Genomic DNA, 17,793 nt, shown 5'->3' on the forward strand with positions numbered 1-17,793 from the left:
GAATCCCTTTTGGTGTTTCTTGGAGATCTACAAGCTCATAGCGTGGCACTTAGTGCCACGCTATGAGCTTGTAGATCTGCTATTTTTTAAGAATCGTGAAAATGTGGCACAAATCTTTGAATATATATATATATATTCTTTCACAGCAATCATTTTTAACTCAAATGTTTGGGAGGTCCCTGGAACTACATATTTTCAGATGGGGGTCAATTACAGATAATTCTGGGGGTCCTTGACATGTTGAGAACCACTGACATAGAAACGTGATTTTTTTTTTTCAGAAGACTGTCAGGCTTTAAAGACATTTTATTTTTTACACCACAGTAGGATGCTCTCACTCAAGCAGCACAAAAGTCTGTTAACTGGATGAGAATGTCTGCCACACAAATGCAGGTTTTTATAATCTTAGATGAACCACTATCTTAAATATCTGCTCTTTTAGTCATTTTGGGAAACATACCTGTTTTATTCGTTTTTGGAAAACATGCCCACATGTCAGCGGTTAACCTACATGTTGAACAGTTAATAAGAATTTATTTTGGGGCCAGTGCAATATAACTGTCCCTCACATACTAACAACTATGTGATTGTTACCTAGTTATTAGCCTGCTTCCCAGGGAGAGGGGGAAAAGCCTGCTATGATAATGACAACGCAGAATGCACAGAAGTCACTTCTGGTCAGACGCAGGAGGAGCCAGGCCTGGAGGCCCACAGTGCCCAGAGTGTCCTAGTGGCGCCAACAGCTCACCTGCCACCCAAGCTCCCAGAGACGGTGGGGGGCAGTAGCATGCCACATGGATACATTTTGGAGAAGAAAAATCAAAAATTAAAAAATATATAGCATCGTTTTTTGAATAAAAAAAATATATATATCCTCGTTTTTCATCATTTTGGACCATGGGCTATAGCCCATATCGTACGGCATAGTATAGCGCGCGGTTTTTCATCATTTTTGAGGATTTGAAAATAATGACGAAATGACTAAAACGATGGGTTATAGCCCATGTTTTTTGAAATTTTGAAAAAAAAAGTTAGCCTCGTTTCTCATCATTTTGGACCGTGGGCTATAGCCCATATCGTACGGCATACTATAGCGCGCAGTTTTTCATCATTTTTGAAGATTTGAAAAAAATGACGAAATGACAAAAACGATGGGTTATAGCCCATGTTTTTTGAAATTTTGAAAAAAAAAGTTAGCCTCGTTTCTCATCATTTTGGACCATTGGCTATAGCCCATATCGTACGGCATACTATAGCGCGCAGTTTTTCATCATTTTTGAAGATTTGAAAAAAATGACGAAATGACAAAAACGATGGGTTATAGCCCATGTTTTTTGAAATTTTGAAAAAAAAGTTAGCCTCGTTTCTCATCATTTTGGACCATTGGCTATAGCCCATATCGTACGGCATACTATAGCGCGCCGTTTTTCATCATTTTTGAGGATTTGAAAAAAATGACGAAATGACAAAAACGATGGGTTATAGCCCATGTTTTTTGAAATTTTGAAAAAAAAAGTTAGCCTCGTTTTTCATCATTTTGGACCGTGGGCTATAGCCCATATCGTACGGCATACTATAGCGCGCCGTTTTTCATCATTTTTGAGGATTTGAAAAAAATGACGAAATGACAAAAACGATGGGTTATAGCCCATGTTTTAGAAATTTTGAAAAAAAAAGTTAGCCTCGTTTCTCATCATTTTGGACCATGGGCTATAGCCCATATCGTACGGCATAGTATAGCGCGCGGTTTTTCATCATTTTTGAGGATTTGAAAAAAATGACGAAATGACAAAAACGATGGGTTATAGCCCATGTTTTTTGAAATTTTGAAAAAAAAAGTTAGCCTCGTTTCTCATCATTTTGGACCGTGGGCTATAGCCCATATCGTACGGCATACTATAGCGCGCAGTTTTTCATCATTTTTGAAGATTTGAAAAAAATGACGAAATGACAAAAACGATGGGTTATAGCCCATGTTTTTTGAAATTTTGAAAAAAAAAGTTAGCCTCGTTTCTCATCATTTTGGACCATTGGCTATAGCCCATATCGTACGGCATACTATAGCGCGCCGTTTTTCATCATTTTTGAGGATTTGAAAAAAATGACGAAATGACAAAAACGATGGGTTATAGCCCATGTTTTTTGAAAAATTGAAAAAAAAAGTTAGCCTCGTTTTTCATCATTTTGGACCGTGGGCTATAGCCCATATCGTACGGCATACTATAGCGCGCCGTTTTTCATCATTTTTGAAGATTTAAAAAAAATGACGAAATGACAAAAACGATGGGTTATAGCCCATGTTTTTGAAATTTTGAAAAAAAAAGTTAGCCTCGTTTCTCATCATTTTGGACCATGGGCTATAGCCCATATCGTACGGCATAGTATAGCGCGCGGTTTTTCATCATTTTTGAGGATTTGAAAAAAATGACGAAATGACAAAAACGATGGGTTATAGCCCATGTTTTTTGAAATTTTGAAAAAAAAAGTTAGCCTCGTTTCTCATCATTTTGGACCGTGGGCTATAGCCCATATCGTACGGCATACTATAGCGCGCCGTTTTTCATCTTTTTTGAAGATTTGAAAAAAATGACGAAATGACAAAAACGATGGGTTATAGCCCATGTTTTTGAAATTTTGAAAAAAAAAGTTAGCCTCGTTTCTCATCATTTTGGACCGTGGGCTATAGCCCATATCGTACGGCATACTATAGCGCGCAGTTTTTCATCATTTTTGAAGATTTGAAAAAAATGACGAAATGACAAAAACGATGGGTTATAGCCCATGTTTTTTGAAATTTTGAAAAAAAAAAGTTAGCCTCGTTTCTCATCATTTTGGACCATTGGCTATAGCCCATATCGTACGGCATACTATAGCGCGCCGTTTTTCATCATTTTTGAGGATTTGAAAAAAATTACGAAATGACAAAAACGATGGGTTATAGCCCATGTTTTTGAAATTTTGAAACAAAAAGTTAGCCTCGTTTCTCATCATTTTGGACCGTGGGCTATAGCCCATATCGTACGGCATACTATAGCGCGCCGTTTTTCATCATTTTTGAGCATTTGAAAAAAATGACGAAATGACAAAAACGATGGGTTATATGTTATATCCCATGTTTTTTGAAATTTTGAAAAAAAAAGTTAGCCTCGTTTCTCATCATTTTGGACCGTGGGCTATAGCCCATATCGTACGGCATACTATAGCGCGCAGTTTTTCATCATTTTTGAAGATTTGAAAAAAATGACGAAATGACAAAAACGATGGGTTATAGCCCATGTTTTTTGAAATTTTGAAAAATAAAGTTAGCCTCGTTTCTCATCATTTTGGACCATTGGCTATAGCCCATATCGTACGGCATACTATAGCGCGCCGTTTTTCATCATTTTTGAGGATTTGAAAAAAATGACAAAATGACAAAAACGATGGGTTATAGCCCATGTTTTTTGAAATTTTGAAAAAAAAAGTTAGCCTCGTTTTTCATCATTTTGGACCGTGGGCTATAGCCCATATCGTACGGCATACTATAGCGCGCCGTTTTTCATCATTTTTGAGGATTTGAAAAAAATGACGAAATGACAAAAACGATGGGTTATAGCCCATGTTTTTGAAATTTTGAAAAAAAAAGTTAGCCTCGTTTCTCATCATTTTGGACCATGGGCTATAGCCCATATCATACGGCATAGTATAGCGCGCGGTTTTTCATCATTTTTGAGGATTTGAAAAAAATGACGAAATGACAAAAACGATGGGTTATAGCCTATGTTTTTTGAAATTTTGAAAAAAAAAGTTAGCCTCGTTTCTCATCATTTTGGACCGTGGGCTATAGCCCATATCGTACGGCATACTATAGCGCGCCGTTTTTCATCTTTTTTGAAGATTTGAAAAAAATGACGAAATGACAAAAACGATGGGTTATAGCCCATGTTTTTGAAATTTTGAACAAAAAAAGGTAGCCTCGTTTCTCATCATTTTGGACCGTGGGCTATAGCCCATATCGTACGGCATACTATAGCGCGCAGTTTTTCATAATTTTTGAAGATTTGAAAAAAATGACGAAATGACCAAAACGATGGGTTATAGCCCATGTTTTTTTTAATTTTGAAAAAAAACAGTTAGCCTCGTTTCTCATCATTTTGGACCATTGGCTATAGCCCATATCGTACGGCATACTATAGCGCGCCGCTTTTCATCATTTTTGAGGATTTGAAAAAAATGACAAAATGACAAAAACGATGGGTTATTGCCCATGTTTTTGAAATTTTGAAAAAAAACGTTAGCCTCGTTTCTCATCATTTTGGACCATGGGCTATAGCCTATAACGTACGGCATACTATAGCGCGCAGTTTTTCATCATTTTTGAAGATTTGAAAAAAATGACGAAATGACAAAAACGATGGGTTATAGCCTATGTTTTTTGAAATTTTGAAAAAAAGAGTTAGCCTCGTTTCTCATCATTTTGGACCATGGGCTATAGCCCATATCATACGGCATAGTATAGCGCGCGGTTTTTCATCATTTTTGAGGATTTGAAAAAAATGACGAAATGACAAAAACGATGGGTTATAGCCCATGTTTTTGAAATTTTGAACAAAAAAAGGTAGCCTCGTTTCTCATCATTTTGGACCGTGGGCTATAGCCCATATCGTACGGCATACTATAGCGCGCCGTTTTTCATCTTTTTTGAAGATTTGAAAAAAATGACGAAATGACAAAAACGATGGGTTATAGCCCATGTTTTTGAAATTTTGAACAAAAAAAGGTAGCCTCGTTTCTCATCATTTTGGACCGTGGGCTATAGCCCATATCGTACGGCATACTATAGCGCGCCGTTTTTCATCTTTTTTGAAGATTTGAAAAAAATGACGAAATGACAAAAACGATGGGTTATAGCCCATGTTTTTGAAATTTTGAACAAAAAAAGGTAGCCTCGTTTCTCATCATTTTGGACCGTGGGCTATAGCCCATATCGTACGGCATACTATAGCGCGCAGTTTTTCATAATTTTTGAAGATTTGAAAAAAATGACGAAATGACCAAAACGATGGGTTATAGCCCATGTTTTTTTTAATTTTGAAAAAAAACAGTTAGCCTCGTTTCTCATCATTTTGGACCATTGGCTATAGCCCATATCGTACGGCATACTATAGCGCGCCGCTTTTCATCATTTTTGAGGATTTGAAAAAAATGACAAAATGACAAAAACGATGGGTTATTGCCCATGTTTTTGAAATTTTGAAAAAAAAAGTTAGCCTCGTTTCTCATCATTTTGGACCATGGGCTATAGCCTATAACGTACGGCATACTATAGCGCGCAGTTTTTCATCATTTTTGAAGATTTGAAAAAAATGACGAAATGACAAAAACGATGGGTTATAGCCTATGTTTTTTGAAATTTTGAAAAAAAGAGTTAGCCTCGTTTCTCATCATTTTGGACCATGGGCTATAGCCCATATCATACGGCATAGTATAGCGCGCGGTTTTTCATCATTTTTGAGGATTTGAAAAAAATGACGAAATGACAAAAACGATGGGTTATAGCCTATGTTTTTTGAAATTTTGAAAAAAAAAGTTAGCCTCGTTTCTCATCATTTTGGACCGTGGGCTATAGCCCATATCGTACGGCATACTATAGCGCGCCGTTTTTCATCTTTTTTGAAGATTTGAAAAAAATGACGAAATGACAAAAACGATGGGTTATAGCCCATGTTTTTGAAATTTTGAACAAAAAAAGGTAGCCTCGTTTCTCATCATTTTGGACCGTGGGCTATAGCCCATATCGTACGGCATACTATAGCGCGCAGTTTTTCATAATTTTTGAAGATTTGAAAAAAATGACGAAATGACCAAAACGATGGGTTATAGCCCATGTTTTTTTTTATTTTGAAAAAAAACAGTTAGCCTCGTTTCTCATCATTTTGGACCATTGGCTATAGCCCATATCGTACGGCATACTATAGCGCGCCGCTTTTCATCATTTTTGAGGATTTGAAAAAAATGACAAAATGACAAAAACGATGGGTTATTGCCCATGTTTTTGAAATTTTGAAAAAAAAAGTTAGCCTCGTTTCTCATCATTTTGGACCATGGGCTATAGCCTATAACGTACGGCATACTATAGCGCGCAGTTTTTCATCATTTTTGAAGATTTGAAAAAAATGACGAAATGACAAAAACGATGGGTTATAGCCTATGTTTTTTGAAATTTTGAAAAAAAGAGTTAGCCTCGTTTCTCATCATTTTGGACCGTGGGCTATAGCCCATATCGTACGGCATACTATAGCGCGCAGTTTTTCATCATTTTTGAAGATTTGAAAAAAATGACGAAATGACAAAAACGATGGGTTATAGCCCATGTTTTTTGAAATTTTGAAAAAAAAAGTTAGCCTCGTTTCTCATCATTTTGGACCATGGGCTATAGCCTATATCGTACGGCATAGTATAGCGCGCGGTTTTTCATCATTTTTGAGGATTTGAGAAAAATGACGAAATGACAAAAACGATGGGTTATAGCCCATGTTATTTGAAATTTTGAAAAAAAAAGTTAGCCTCGTTTCTCATCATTTTGGACCGTGGGCTATAGCCCATATCGTACGGCATACTATAGCGCGCAGTTTTTCATCATTTTTGAAGATTTGAAAAAAATGACGAAATGACAAAAACGATGGGTTATAGCCCATGTTTTTTGAAATTTTGAAAAAAAAAGTTAGCCTCGTTTCTCATCATTTTGGACTGTGGGCTATAGCCCATATCGTACGGCATACTATAGCGCGCCGTTTTTCATCATTTTTGAGGATTTGAAAAAAATGAAAAAATGACAAAAACGATGGGTTATAGCCCATGTTATTTGAAATTTTGGAAAAAAAAGTTAGCCTCGTTTCTCATCATTTTGGACCGTGGGCTATAGCCCATATCGTACGGCATACTATAGCGCGCAGTTTTTCATCATTTTTGAAGATTTGAAAAAAATGACGAAATGACAAAAACGATGGGTTATAGCCCATGTTTTTTGAAATTTTGAAAAAAAAAAGTTAGCCTCGTTTCTCATCATTTTGGACTGTGGGCTATAGCCCATATCGTACGGCATACTATAGCGCGCTGTTTTTCATCATTTTTGAGGATTTGAAAAAAATGAAAAAATGAAAAAAACGATGGGTTATAGCCCATGTTTTTTGAAATTTTGAAAAAAAAAGTTAGCCTTGTTTCTCATCATTTTGGACCGTGGGCTATAGCCCATATCGTACGGCATACTATAGCGCGCCGTTTTTCATCATTTTTGAGGATGACAAAAACGATGGGTTATAGCCCATGTTTTTGAAATTTTGAAAAAAAAAGTTAGCCTCGTTTCTCATCATTTTGGACCATGGGCTATAGCCCATATCGTACGGCATAGTATAGCGCGCGGTTTTTCATCATTTTTGAGGATTTGAAAAAAATGACGAAATGACAAAAACGATGGGTTATAGCCCATGTTTTTTGAAATTTTGAAAAAAAAAGTTAGCCTCGTTTCTCATCATTTTGGACCGTGGGCTATAGCCCATATCGTACGGCATAGTATAGCGCGCGGTTTTTCATCTTTTTTGAAGATTTGAAAAAAATGACGAAATGACAAAAACGATGGGTTATAGCCCATGTTTTTTTAAATTTTGAAAAAAAAAGTTAGCCTCGTTTCTCATCATTTTGGACCGTGGGCTATAGCCCATATCGTACGGCATACTATAGCGCGCCGTTTTTCATCTTTTTTGAAGATTTGAAAAAAATGACGAAATGACAAAAACGATGGGTTATAGCCCATGTTTTTGAAATTTTGAAAAAAAAAGTTAGCCTCGTTTCTCATCATTTTGGACCGTGGGCTATAGCCCATATCGTACGGCATACTATAGCGCGCCGTTTTTCATCTTTTTTGAAGATTTGAAAAAAATGACGAAATGACAAAAACGATGGGTTATAGCCCATGTTTTTGAAATTTAAAAAAAAAAAGTTAGCCTCGTTTCTCATCATTTTGGACCGTGGGCTATAGCCCATATCGTACGGCATACTATAGCGCGCAGTTTTTCATCATTTTTGAGGATTTGAAAAAAATGACGAAATGACAAAAACGATGGGTTATAGCCCATGTTTTTTGAAATTTTGAAAAAAGAAGTTAGCCTCGTTTCTCATCATTTTGGACCATTGGCTATAGCCCATATCGTACGGCATACTATAGCGCGCCGTTTTTCATCATTTTTGAGGATTTGAAAAAAATGACAAAATGACAAAAACGATGGGTTATAGCCCATGTTTTTTTAAATTTTGAAAAAAAAAGTTAGCCTCGTTTCTCATCATTTTGGACCGTGGGCTATAGCCCATATCGTACGGCATACTATAGCGCGCCGTTTTTCATCATTTTTGAGGATTTGAAAAAAATGACGAAATGACAAAAACGATGGGTTATACTTATAGCCCATGTTTTTGAAATGTTGAAAAAAAAAGTGAGCCTCGTTTCTCATCATTTTGGACCATGGGCTATAGCCCATATCGTACGGCATAGTATAGCGCGCGGTTTTTCATCATTTTTGAGGATTTGAAAAAAATGACGAAATGACAAAAACGATGGGTTATAGCCCATGTTTTTTGAAATTTTGAAAAAAAAAGTTAGCCTCGTTTCTCATCATTTTGGACCGTGGGCTATAGCCCATATCGTACGGCATACTATAGCGCGCCGTTTTTCTTCTTTTTTGAAGATTTGAAAAAAATGACGAAATGACAAAAACGATGGGTTATAGCCAGTGGTGGAAAATAACGAAGTACAATTACTTCGTTACTGTACTTAAGTACACGTTTTGAGAATTTGTACTTTTATTTACTATTTTTATTTTTCTGTATTTTTACTTTTACTTCGTTACATTTACAAGTAAAAAATCGTACTTTTTATCCGCTACATTAAAATTGGACACCTTTCGTTACTCGCTACACATTTCCACGCGAAATATGCGCAATCTCCGCAATTTCCACATACAGTTTATAAAGTCATCGCCTCACTCATTCGTTCACATTCACACAGAAGCATGGTGGTGCGGTGCGTTGAAAAAGCTGGACAAGAAGCGCCCGTCTCTCTCTCTCTCTCTCTCTCTCTCTCTCTCTGGTGCGGTGAATAAATAACAGCGAGCCGCGCTGTGTGTGTGTGTGTGTGTGTGTGTGTGTGTGTCTGACGTGCGCTGCATCTGCTGGTTATTGCAGTTCTGTTTTCGTCACATTATGTGACGTAAACAGAACTGCAATAGCAGCAGATGCAGCGCATGTGTATGGGACTCACATACACATCTTGACGTCAGGAACGTTACACGACTCACCCATCCAGGTGATTGCAATAATAATCACTGCAGGCCGTCTTTACCGTGCATTGCATGTAAACGTCTGTCGAACGGGATGGTCGTTAAAGTTTATATCGGTTTCAACTTTATCCCCCAATAATGAAATCCACATTTGTGCATAGGCCTATAGCCTACTGTAGGCTTTTTTTACTCTATTTAGAAGACATTTTCAAGCTCTTGCTAATGAAATGATCGATTATTTTTATGGAGAAATCATTTACATGCATCTCAATGGGAGACAGTTTGCCCTGCAAAGTGGAGTGGGTGGGGCTTAATTAGTGAAGGGCTAATTATAATGCGTGAATTCATGCAATTATAATGTCTGTTTTGCAAATTGCAATGGCTCTCCCCATTCTCCCCTAAATCTGAAATATATTTTTGTGTGAGCTTGCTTGCACCCTGAGTTGTTTGTAATGTTTGTAATCAGGGCCAGATTAACCCCCATGAGTGCCCCTGTGCAGATCATTTTTAATGCCCCCCCCCTCCATAGCGCGGGCACGACCAACCCCGAACACATGGAACACAATAAGGTATAGGCAAATAGTACAACTTCACTGGAATACAACTGGCAACCATTGCAATAAATTACATTGGTTTTCTTTTTTTTTTACCAGTAAAATGCATTTCAGAAATGCGACTCTCGCGCCCGAGCAAAGCGAGGGCGCAGATTTTTTTTTTTTTAATGGCATTTTCTGGCCATTTCTTGGGCATTTTCCGGGCACCAAAACCATCTGGGCACTAGGGACATGTGGGCACCAGAACAACTGGGCACTAGGGACATATGGGCACTAGGGACCTGTGGGCACCGGGACATGTGGGCACCAGGACAACTGGGCACTAGGGACATGTTGGCACCTGGACAATTGGGCAGTTGTCCATGTGCCCACATGTCCCTAGTGCCCGTTTCCAGTTTGGGAAACACTGACTGTTCTATCTGCAAAAGTTTTTCAGAGGCAGATCTCACCAAGTCGCGCGCCAAAATTTTGGGGGCCCTTGGGGGACATTTTGGGGGCCTTTAAAGCAATTTCACATGAGAAATGTACCATCTGATGTTATTTATATTATTAACTTCTTCCCTCCATTAACAGTGTTTATAAACTTTTTATAAAGGGCATTTTAGTGCGCTGCACTGTGCTGCAGCAACACTGCCTGAATTGAATTTAAATTGACTTTGGCTGGCCTGGCCTGAGCTTAGGAGAGATTGTTTTTGCTGCGCTGGTTGTGGCTAGCTGGCCTGACCTGATAAAAAAAAAAAAAAAAAAAAAAAAAAAAATGTGTTTTTTTCTTTTTTTTTTTTTTTAATATGTCCCCCTTGCCACATGCCCCTGTTCAGCTGCACATAGCGGCGGATGGTTAATCCGGCCCTGTTTGTAATGATAATGAGTGGCCAGTTTAGTTTCTAGTGTTTATCCCAACACAAACATTAAATGCCATTGATAATGAATGGCCAGTTTCGAGACGAGTGTTGAAATAAAGCCACTTTTGGACTTCATTTCTTTCTAGGCATTTTGAAAAGCATGTTGTACTTTTTACTTGTACTTTTTACTTGTACTTTGTAATTTTTACTTTTATACTTAAGTACATTTTTACACCGGGTACTTTTTGTACTTAAGTACATTTAATTTGAGGTACTTTTATACTTTTACTTAAGTAACTTTCTTAATGGGTACTTTGTACTTTTACTTAAGTAATTTTCAAGTAGAGAATCAGTACTTCTACTTAAGTAAAATATTTTTGTACTTTTTCCACCACTGGTTATAGCCCATGTTTTTGAAATTTTGAAAAAAAAAGTTAGCCTCGTTTCTCATCATTTTGGACCGTGGGCTATAGCCCATATCGTACGGCATACTATAGCGCGCCGTTTTCCATCATTTTTGAGGATTTGAAAAAAATGACAAAATGAAAAAAACGATGGGTTATAGCCCATGTTTTTTGAAATTTTGAAAAAAAAAAGTTAGCCTCGTTTCTCATCATTTTGGACCGTGGGCTATAGCCCATATCGTACGGCATACTATAGCGCGCCGTTTTTCATCATTTTTGAGGATTTGAAAAAAATGACGAAATGACAAAAACGATGGGTTATAGCCCATGTTTTTGAAATTTTGAAAAAAAAAGTTAGCCTCGTTTCTCATCATTTTGGACCGTGGGCTATAGCCCATATCGTACGGCATACTATAGCGCGCAGTTTTTCATCATTTTTGAAGATTTGAAAAAAATGACGAAATGACAAAAACGATGGGTTATAGCCCATGTTTTTTGAAATTTTGAAAAAAAAAGTTAGCCTCGTTTCTCATCATTTTGGACCATTGGCTATAGCCCATATCGTACGGCATACTATAGCGCGCCGTTTTTCATCATTTTTGAGGATTTGAAAAAAATGACAAAATGACAAAAACGATGGGTTATATCCCATGTTTTTTTTAATTTTGAAAAAAAAAGTTAGCCTCGTTTCTCATCATTTTGGACCGTGGGCTATAGCCCATATCGTACGGCATACTATAGCGCGCCGTTTTTCATCATTTTTGAGGATTTGAAAAAAATGACGAAATGACAAAAACGATGGGTTATAGCCCATGTTTTTGAAATTTTGAAAAAAAAAGTTAGCCTCGTTTCTCATCATTTTGGACCATGGGCTATAGCCCATATCGTACGGCATAGTATAGCGCGCGGTTTTTCATCATTTTTGAGGATTTGAAAAAAATGACGAAATGACAAAATGATGGGTTATAGCCCATGTTTTTTGAAATTTTGAAAAAAAAAGTTAGCCTCGTTTCTCATCATTTTGGACCGTGGGCTATAGCCCATATCGTACGGCATACTATAGCGCGCCGTTTTTCATCATTTTTGAAGATTTGAAAAAAATGACGAAATGACAAAAACGATGGGTTATAGCCCATGTTTTTGAAATTTTGAAAAAAAAAGTTAGCCTCGTTTCTCATCATTTTGGACCGTGGGCTATAGCCCATATCGTACGGCATACTATAGCGCGCAGTTTTTCATCATTTTTGAAGATTTGAAAAAAATGACGAAATGACAAAAACGATGGGTTATAGCCCATGTTTTTTGAAATTTTGGAAAAAAAAGTTAGCCTCGTTTCTCATCATTTTGGACCGTGGGCTATAGCCCATATCGTACGGCATACTATAGCGCGCCGTTTTTCATCATTTTTGAGGATTTGAAAAAAATGAAAAAATGAAAAAAACGATGGGTTATAGCCCATGTTTTTTGAAATTTTGAAAAAAAAAAGTTAGCCTCGTTTCTCATCATTTTGGACCGTGGGCTATAGCCCATATCGTACGGCATACTATAGCGCGCGGTTTTTCATCATTTTTGAGGATTTGAAAAAAATGACGAAATGACAAAAACGATGGGTTATAGCCCATGTTTTTTGAAATTTTGAAAAAAAAAAGTTAGCCTCGTTTCTCATCATTTTGGACCGTGGGCTATAGCCCATATCGTACGGCATACTATAGCGCGCCGTTTTTCATCATTTTTGAGGATTTGAAAAAAATGACGAAATGACAAAAACGATGGGTTATAGCCCATGTTTTTGAAATTTTGAAAAAAAAAGTTAGCCTCGTTTCTCATCATTTTGGACCGTGGGCTATAGCCCATATCGTACGGCATACTATAGCGCGCAGTTTTTCATCATTTTTGAAGATTTGAAAAAAATGACGAAATGACAAAAACGATGGGTTATAGCCCATGTTTTTTGAAATTTTGAAAAAAAAAGTTAGCCTCGTTTCTCATCATTTTGGACCATTGGCTATAGCCCATATCGTACGGCATACTATAGCGCGCCGTTTTTCATCATTTTTGAGGATTTGAAAAAAATGACAAAATGACAAAAACGATGGGTTATATCCCATGTTTTTTTTAATTTTGAAAAAAAAAGTTAGCCTCGTTTCTCATCATTTTGGACCGTGGGCTATAGCCCATATCGTACGGCATACTATAGCGCGCCGTTTTTCATCATTTTTGAGGATTTGAAAAAAATGACGAAATGACAAAAACGATGGGTTATAGCCCATGTTTTTGAAATTTTGAAAAAAAAAGTTAGCCTCGTTTCTCATCATTTTGGACCATGGGCTATAGCCCATATCGTACGGCATAGTATAGCGCGCGGTTTTTCATCATTTTTGAGGATTTGAAAAAAATGACGAAATGACAAAATGATGGGTTATAGCCCATGTTTTTTGAAATTTTGAAAAAAAAAGTTAGCCTCGTTTCTCATCATTTTGGACCGTGGGCTATAGCCCATATCGTACGGCATACTATAGCGCGCCGTTTTTCATCATTTTTGAAGATTTGAAAAAAATGACGAAATGACAAAAACGATGGGTTATAGCCCATGTTTTTGAAATTTTGAAAAAAAAAGTTAGCCTCGTTTCTCATCATTTTGGACCGTGGGCTATAGCCCATATCGTACGGCATACTATAGCGCGCAGTTTTTCATCATTTTTGAAGATTTGAAAAAAATGACGAAATGACAAAAACGATGGGTTATAGCCCATGTTTTTTGAAATTTTGGAAAAAAAAGTTAGCCTCGTTTCTCATCATTTTGGACCGTGGGCTATAGCCCATATCGTACGGCATACTATAGCGCGCCGTTTTTCATCATTTTTGAGGATTTGAAAAAAATGAAAAAATGAAAAAAACGATGGGTTATAGCCCATGTTTTTTGAAATTTTGAAAAAAAAAAGTTAGCCTCGTTTCTCATCATTTTGGACCGTGGGCTATAGCCCATATCGTACGGCATACTATAGCGCGCGGTTTTTCATCATTTTTGAGGATTTGAAAAAAATGACGAAATGACAAAAACGATGGGTTATAGCCCATGTTTTTTGAAATGTTGAAAAAAAAAGTTAGCCTCGTTTCTCATCATTTTGGACCGTGGGCTATAGGCCATATCGTACGGCATACTATAGCGCGCAGTTTTTCATCATTTTTGAGGATTTGAAAAAAATGACGAAATGACAAAAACGATGGGTTATAGCCCATGTTTTTTGAAATTTTGAAAAAAAAAGTTAGCCTCGTTTCTCATCATTTTGGACCATTGGCTATAGCCCATATCGTACGGCATACTATAGCGCGCCGTTTTTCATCATTTTTGAGGATTTGAAAAAAATGACAAAATGACAAAAACGATGGGTTATAGCCCATGTTTTTTTTAATTTTGAAAAAAAAAGTTAGCCTCGTTTCTCATCATTTTGGACCGTGGGCTATAGCCCATATCGTACGGCATACTATAGCGCGCCGTTTTTCATCATTTTTGAGGATTTGAAAAAAATGACGAAATGACAAAAACGATGGGTTATAGCCCATGTTTTTGAAATTTTGAAAAAAAAAGTTAGCCTCGTTTCTCATCATTTTGGACCATGGGCTATAGCCCATATCGTACGGCATAGTATAGCGCGCGGTTTTTCATCATTTTTGAGGATTTGAAAAAAATGACGAAATGACAAAAACGATGGGTTATAGCCCATGTTTTTTGAAATTTTGAAAAAAAAAGTTAGCCTCGTTTCTCATCATTTTGGACCGTGGGCTATAGCCCATATCGTACGGCATACTATAGCGCGCCGTTTTTCATCTTTTTTGAAGATTTGAAAAAAATGACGAAATGACAAAAACGATGGGTTATAGCCCATGTTTTTGAAATTTTGAAAAAAAAAGTTAGCCTCGTTTCTCATCATTTTGGACCGTGGGCTATAGCCCATATCGTACGGCATACTATAGCGCGCCGTTTTTCATCATTTTTGAGGATTTTAAAAAAATGAAAAAATGAAAAAAACGATGGGTTATAGCCCATGTTTTTGAAATTTTGAAAAAAAAAGTTAGCCTCGTTTCTCATCATTTTGGACCGTGGGCTATAGCCCATATCGTACGGCATACTATAGCGCGCCGTTTTTCATCATTTTTGAGGATTTGAAAAAAATGACAAAATGAAAAAAACGATGGGTTATAGCCCATGTTTTTTGAAATTTTGAAAAAAAAAAGTTAGCCTCGTTTCTCATCATTTTGGACCGTGGGCTATAGCCCATATCGTACGGCATACTATAGCGCGCCGTTTTTCATCATTTTTGAGGATTTGAAAAAAATGACGAAATGACAAAAACGATGGGTTATAGCCCATGTTTTTGAAATTTTGAAAAAAAAAGTTAGCCTCGTTTCTCATCATTTTGGACCGTGGGCTATAGCCCATATCGTACGGCATACTATAGCGCGCAGTTTTTCATCATTTTTGAAGATTTGAAAAAAATGACGAAATGACAAAAACGATGGGTTATAGCCCATGTTTTTTGAAATTTTGAAAAAAAAGGTTAGCCTCGTTTCTCATCATTTTGGACCATTGGCTATAGCCCATATCGTACGGCATACTATAGCGCGCCGTTTTTCATCATTTTTGAGGATTTGAAAAAAATGACAAAATGACAAAAACGATGGGTTATATCCCATGTTTTTTTTAATTTTGAAAAAAAAAGTTAGCCTCGTTTCTCATCATTTTGGACCGTGGGCTATAGCCCATATCGTACGGCATACTATAGCGCGCCGTTTTTCATCATTTTTGAGGATTTGAAAAAAATGACGAAATGACAAAAACGATGGGTTATAGCCCATGTTTTTTTTAATTTTGAAAAAAAAAGTTAGCCTCGTTTCTCATCATTTTGGACCATGGGCTATAGCCCATATCGTACGGCATAGTATAGCGCGCGGTTTTTCATCATTTTTGAGGATTTGAATAAAATGACGAAATGACAAAATGATGGGTTATAGCCCATGTTTTTTGAAATTTTGAAAAAAAAAGTTAGCCTCGTTTCTCATCATTTTGGACCGTGGGCTATAGCCCATATCGTACGGCATACTATAGCGCGCCGTTTTTCATCATTTTTGAAGATTTGAAAAAAATGACGAAATGACAAAAACGATGGGTTATAGCCCATGTTTTTGAAATTTTGAAAAAAAAAGTTAGCCTCGTTTCTCATCATTTTGGACCGTGGGCTATAGCCCATATCGTACGGCATACTATAGCGCGCCGTTTTTCATCTTTTTTGAAGATTTGAAAAAAATGACGAAATGACAAAAACGATGGGTTATAGCCCATGTTTTTGAAATTTTGAAAAAAAAAGTTAGCCTCGTTTCTCATCATTTTGGACCGTGGGCTATAGCCCATATCGTACGGCATACTATAGCGCGCCGTTTTTCATCATTTTTGAGGATTTGAAAAAAATGAAAAAATGAAAAAAACGATGGGTTATAGCCCATGTTTTTTGAAATTTTGGAAAAAAAAAGTTAGCCTCGTTTCTCATCATTTTGGACCGTGGGCTATAGCCCATATCGTACGGCATACTATAGCGCGCCGTTTTTCATCTTTTTTGAAGATTTGAAAAAAATGACGAAATGACAAAAACGATGGGTTATAGCCCATGTTTTTGAAATTTTGAAAAAAAAAGTTAGCCTCGTTTCTCATCATTTTGGACCGTGGGCTATAGCCCATATCGTACGGCATACTATAGCGCGCCGTTTTTCATCATTTTTGAGGATTTGAAAAAAATGAAAAAATGAAAAAAACGATGGGTTATAGCCCATGTTTTTTGAAATTTTGGAAAAAAAAAGTTAGCCTCGTTTCTCATCATTTTGGACCGTGGGCTTTAGCCCATATCGTACGGCATACTATAGCGCGCAGTTTTTCATCATTTTTGAAGATTTGAAAAAAATGACGAAATGACAAAAACGATGGGTTATAGCCCATGTTTTTGAAATTTTGAAAAAAAAAGTTAGCCTCGTTTCTCATCATTTTGGACCGTGGGCTATAGCCCATATCGTACGGCATACTATAGCGCGCCGTTTTTCATCATTTTTGAGGATTTGAAAAAAATGAAAAAATGAAAAAAACGATGGGTTATAGCCCATGTTTTTTGAAATTTTGGAAAAAAAAAGTTAGCCTCGTTTCTCATCATTTTGGACCGTGGGCTATAGCCCATATCGTACGGCATACTATAGCGCGCCGTTTTTCATCATTTTTGAGGATTTGAAAAAAATGACGAAATGACAAAAACGATGGGTTATAGCCCATGTTTTTGAAATTTTGAAAAAAAAAGTTAGCCTCGTTTCTCATCATTTTGGACCGTGGGCTTTAGCCCATATCGTACGGCATACTATAGCGCGCAGTTTTTCATCATTTTTGAAGATTTGAAAAAAATGACGAAATGACAAAAACGATGGGTTATAGCCCATGTTTTTTGAAATTTTGAAAAAAAAAGTTAGCCTCGTTTCTCATCATTTTGGACCATTGGCTATAGCCCATATCGTACGGCATACTATAGCGCGCCGTTTTTCATCATTTTTGAGGATTTGAAAAAAATGACAAAATGACAAAAACGATGGGTTATAGCCCATGTTTTTTTAAATTTTGAAAAAAGAAGTTAGCCTCGTTTCTCATCAT

This window comes from Protomyctophum bolini (assembly GCF_963924005.1).
Source record: "Protomyctophum bolini genome assembly, chromosome: 2".
NCBI classification, from domain to species: domain Eukaryota; kingdom Metazoa; phylum Chordata; class Actinopteri; order Myctophiformes; family Myctophidae; genus Protomyctophum; species Protomyctophum bolini.